Raw genomic sequence first — 6135 nt, forward strand, 5'->3', positions numbered from 1 at the left:
GATTGAAATTTGGACAAAGAATAACAAGCATGTGATCCTGCAAACAAGGGACCTGAGAGCTGTGCACAGGGCGTGCAGAAATGATTCTCTACAGATGGTCATAGACTATTCAATGGAGAGCTGGATTTTATTGTTAGGCTTTTTAACTCTCTAAAATGGCCTACTCCTAATTTATAACCCCATAGAATGGACCTGGCGTGAACGTAGGGGCTTTTCAACCTCTGCAGCATGGCTCCACTACAGACGGCAACTTGAAAACTCGAGTGAAACTAAACCACCGTGAAAAATACACATCCAAAGTGAGCGGCTCTGCGGCTCGAATCCTAATGAAGTGAACTTTTGTTAGAAAGACAACAGCCTACAATCTCTGTCACTCAAAGAGTCATGTAAATCCCAAGGCGTTTTTTTCAGCCGCACAGAAGGATTCGACTATGGTCCGTCTCACCAGCCATCGTAGTCTTGGTAACCGTGGCCCTCGGCATGCCTGAGCTTTTATCCAACACGTCAGTCATAAGTGACGATGAATAGGTCATGGTGTTTACGAACTCATCATGGGTTAAAAACGGCGGCAAGTGCTCAAAACATCTTGGGTTTTGACAATAACCATTTCCAGTCAGAACCGGCACTGTGCAAATGAAAAAAAAAATAAAAAAGGAAAATGGACAGAAGATCTTATAATTGTGTTTTGGTCTTAGAAGTAATTGGACATCCAGTGTGGGGCAAGCCTTTATTCTGGGACATTTTTTCTCAGCGGGGATTCTCTGTGCAGGGCTAAAGAGGTTGGAAAGGGTGAAGGCAAATAAAAGCGGCTCTTCTCAGGATGGGCCAGAATTACAGCACAGGGGGCAACGTCTTTGGACAGAGCTCTTCTGCATTTTCTTTATGTAGATGTCAGCTTTAAAGACACAATTTGGAATTGCTCAGACAGTGCTAGTCATGCGCTAAGACTGAATCTAGTTAGTATTATTATGTTATTAATATCAACAGCGCACTGTAAAATGTAATAAGTTCTGACAAATGCTTAGTATAGTTCACTTACACAAGAGTTCTAGTAACTAAAAAGGTAGGGAGTACTTGATTGTACATTTACTTTAGGTTTACTCTTGCTACTCAGAATTACTGACTCAGAGAGCACACTGTGGCATGAATAAATTATGCAACTGCTTTGTTTTACTGCTGTTTTTTTTTTTTTGCCAACAATTGTATCTGTTGTCTGGTGTCAGAAGTAGCACAACAAAAAGAGAAAATGAAATGGTTATTGTTACAATTAATATATAATTTTTATATATAATATATAAAAAATGTTAACATTGTTGTGTTTAGCATGCTGAAGGTTGAAGTCTGTGTGTGACTCAAGCATGCTCAGTAGCAAAATGTTGACACAAATGTTAAACTCAGTTATAAGCTTCATGAGGAGTTTATGACAAATGTAAGCAATACATTAAAAAAGACCCTTAGTGAATCTTAGGTCAGCGATCAAAAGCAATTTATTTATCAAATCCTTTTGATCCAAACCAAATAACTGGTTTCATATTGCATCGCGGCATCAACACTTAAAATGTGTAAAGAAGACTGCACTAGAAGCCTGTAAATGTGCTTTGGTTTCACAATCCAAAGACCTGCAGGATAGACAAAACAGTGACCCCAAATTGCTCTTAGTTCTGGATGTGTTCTTCCTGCATTCTCATGACTCTGCTTGACATTTGATTATACAGACATACAGACCTTGTGACATTTCCCTGCATAAGAGGAAATTGCATGGATCTGAAAGCCATGCAATTCATGGTATGCATTCCCTGTGGATACTGAAAGAACAGTCATTGGATAGCTGGATTTAATTGTTAGACTAATTTTTAACTCTCTAAAATAGTTCTTGCATGCTACATGGCACATTTTAACCTTTGCAGCATGCAGTTTCGCTTTTTGTGCTACATGAAAAGTTGGTCATATGAGATGTGTATAGTAATTTCACATTTTGTGCAGCTAAAATTAACGATGAATATGCTCTTGCATCTCTTAACATGCTAATATTTCTAAGCATACTAAGTTTCTCTTTATTATTACATTATTTAAGCCAGCTATATATCCGGTTTACTTTAGGCAAAAGTGCATGGGGTAGTCTTCATTTCTCAAAAAAAAAAAAAAAAAGGGTAGATGAATGTTTAGAGAAACCTGTTTATGTTTACCAGCAACATTAGACTTACATTTACATTTACATTACATTTATTCATTTAGCAGACGCTTTTATCCAAAGCGACTAACAATTGGGAATACAACAAGTGATTCATCCTAAGGAGGCAGATCAACATAGGAAGTGCTCAAAAATACCATATATCAGGCGTTGTTAGAAGAGTGCAGGCTAGAAGGGGAAGATCAAGAAAGAGAGGAGAATTTTTTTATTTAATTTTTTTTTTTTTTTATAGAGTCACATAGTGTCGAAAAAGATGGGTTTTCAACAGTCGCTTGAAAACTGTTAAGGAGTCTGAATTCCGGATAGGTGTGGGAAGATCATTCCACCAGGCAGGAACGTTGAACGAGAATGTTCTGGAAAGTGATTTCATACCTCTCTGTGGTGGTACAATGAGGCGTCTTTCACTAGAGGATCTCAGACTTCTGGAAGGAGTGTAGATGCGTAGTAGTGAATGGAGGTAGGCAGGTGATGAGCCGGTGGCCGTCCTATATGCCAGCATCAGTGTCTTGAATTTGACGCGTGCTGTAACCGGTAGCCAGTGCAGTGATATGAAGAGAGGTGTGACATGGGCCTTTTTGGGCTCATTGAAGACCAGTCGTGCTGCTGCATTCTGAATCATTTGTAGAGGTCTGATTGTACATGCTGGAAGACCAGCTAAAAGAGCATTGCAATAGTCCAGCCTGGAAATGACCAGGGCCTGGACGAGGAGTTGTGCAGCATGCTCTGTTAGGAAGGGCCTGATCTTTCTGATGTTGTGCAATGCAAACCTGCAAGATCTAGCAGTTTTAGCAATGTGATACAAGTGTACAGTGGCTTTCAAGAAAGGCAATTTTGGCAGCTGAAAGATATAATTAAAAAAACTAAAATGCATGTTGGGTAACACCATAATAAAAACTCTCATCATGCACTGTAGTATGGAAAATTATTGTCACCACTGTTGAGGATTGTATGATAAGTGTTCATGTCTAAAAGCCTGAGCTGAAACACTTATCTTTTTCTCAAAATTGAAGCATTTCAGTGGCAGTTGTTTAGCAAGATTTGTTTTATATATTTTTGTAACAGCTGAATGTCAGTCAATAAACCAAAGACAGACAACCTTACAATGTTCATTCACTGTGAGTTATAAGCAGAAAGCATAAATCAATCTGCTACTTCATAGTTTGATTCAGCAATACACAAATGTTTACTGGGAAATAATATTGCAATTACTCAGAAGGAAATTACTTTGCATTAGAAAAAGAGACCAACTAAAGCAAACCTTAACCACAATTATGGTGGCATCATGTTTTTTTTTTTTTTGGTCACCATTGTTGAGATTCATATGCTGATTCTGTGAGTCTGGTTGACACCATGAATAATAACTTTTATGAAAAACTCTTTGTAAAGTCTTTTATATTATCTGATTATCACAAGGCCTTACTTGTTGGTTTTTAAAGTGTAGTGTTTTTATATCTTTCTTTGCATGGGATTAAAATATGAAGGCTTACCCCCAGTTTCACAGACAAGGCTTAAGCCTAGTCCTAGACTAAAATGTAAATCTGAGCTGTTTCAACTGAAAGAAACTTGCACTGACTGATCTGGAAATATATTAGTGCCTTTGTTTTGTCTCAAGATGCACACCAGCAGTTTTTTTCTAAGCCCATTTATAAAAAAATACTTAAATGTCCTAATTGAACTATAGCCTAATCCTGCCTTAGTCTAAGCCCTGTCTGTGAAACTGGGCCTTAGAGTTTACAGTTGTGTTGATTTAATGAAAACTCGGTTTCCAAATAGATATTCAAAACTTCTTGCCAAAGTGATGAAGTCCAATAAACTCAAATAGTTAAGTTAAGGTGTTGAGAAAAAAATTGAATTTTTGGGTCAATTAGACTTGGTTCATGGTTGTGAAAACATGAAAACTTAAGTTCAACCAATATGTTTTTCAGTTGACTTAGCTAAAAAAGTTAAATGCTTATTAATTAATATAGTATGTTGCCTCAATTTACTGCAAGTCTTTTCAACAACTACATATAAGTTAAATGAACTTAACTAAACTGTTTGCTAAACTTAACCGAGTCAGTGCAACAAGATGACTTGACTAAGTCAAGTTGTGTCAACAAATCATTTTCATAGTGTAATGATTTTATTTGATGGTGAATAAAGGCATTTTAATCTGTTATTTTTGTATTCCGAAGAAGAAAGTAATTTGTCTATCAACAGGCTGATATTACGTTATTAAATACTAGCAATAATAAATAGTATTGTACATATTTGGAATATACAAAGTTCTTTATTTTCCACACACATTCACACTCACAATGCTTCCCTTTATTTTTATGGACTATGTAGGAAAACACCACACCCTCATTTACTATTGCCTACTTGAGTTTACTAACGTAGTCCATCTGACAGAGAGAATGAAAAAATAAGTGAATTCAGTCAATGATGAACACCTGCTGTTAACAAGCAGAATCACTGATCAAAAGTCAAACAAGAACTGAGAAAAAGAGATGAAATGAGCAGAAACACAAGAAGTACAACTGACTTCAGCCATATGAGATGAAATCATCTGAGGATTAGATGTTGATGTTTTAATGTTTCATTTGATGTTAATCAAATGCATTGTGGAGATAAGTGGTATATTTAGTTGGGCTCTTTAACCTTGACTTAAGAATTATTTTTTTTTGATTACTATAACTTTGTCTTTAAGATGCTTTTATAATGACACAATTGTTATGACCGGGCACAACCATCACCATCAACTGGCCTGGTTCACTGATTTCTTTTTAAGTTTAATTGTATTAGTGCTCAGTGATTATGACAACCAAGTAACATCAGTGTTTATTCGAAAATATGAAAGATGCGCAAACAAATTATACTTAAAACATTTTGAACTGAAGCAAAGAGAGACATCAAGAATCAGCATTTGAATCTTAACAATGGTGACAATCAAAAGCTTCATGCTGCAACTTATCCATGATCCCCAGCATGCATTGTGGCATGGAAAAATGATGCAGTAGAATTGTTATTTTCTTTAATTCTTTTATTTTGCTTTTGTTTACGTGTTGAGTTTTAGTAGCATGTTTCGTGATTTTTTGAGATTCTTCAGAGTGATGTGTTTAACAGCTTTTTATAAGAAATTGTGCAGCATTGCTTGCTTTTTTCATGCTTTAGTTTCACTTCAGTGTAAAGTAAGAAACACTGGATGAAAACAGCTAAATAAGCATTACATAATGTCTATTTCATTATTATAACATAACCAACAATAGATGATTTTCTTTCCTTGGCTCTGTTTTGCCATAATAAAACATAATTTACCAGGGTGTCCGCAGGGTCTTAAAAAGTATTAAAAGTTGATAAATCAATTATGAGAAAATTAAGGCCCTTAAAAGGTATTAATACATTTTGTTCAAGCGTTGTCCAAAGTGTTTGACTCCAAAAAAGCATAAATATATTTATTTTCCTCCTAATAGACCTTTTTCACAGAAACCGGAAATACGCAATCGCAGGGTATGCAGACTTCCTGTGTAATGTCAACACAGCAGAAAGCCGGGTAATTTAAAACTAAAATGGAGAGCGTCTACACAACTTCCCTCGCTGGTTTGCCAAAGATAACTTTTGCCGACCTCATAAGAGTCGTGTAGGAAAACTCCGTCACAAAGAGGAACAAATTGGATAAAGGATATACATTTTTCCACTAAGAGTTTATCCGCGTTTATACACGCTTAACGTGGCTTAACGTACGTAAAAAACGACCAGGAAACCCCAAATTTCTGTCATACCTTACTTGGAACAAACACTAACTACTATCAAAAGAACGAGCCCTTATTCCACAGACAAAGTGCATAATATCACGTTAAGCGTTTTCTCCCCCATAGAAGCCCATTATAAGGAAACAGCTTGGTTTAACTTACCTTAACAGCGACCAGGGAAGACCAAACTTCTGTTAAATTTCACTTATAATA

This window comes from Garra rufa, chromosome 15 (genome assembly GCF_049309525.1).
Source record: "Garra rufa chromosome 15, GarRuf1.0, whole genome shotgun sequence".
Classification (NCBI taxonomy): Eukaryota; Metazoa; Chordata; class Actinopteri; order Cypriniformes; family Cyprinidae; genus Garra; species Garra rufa.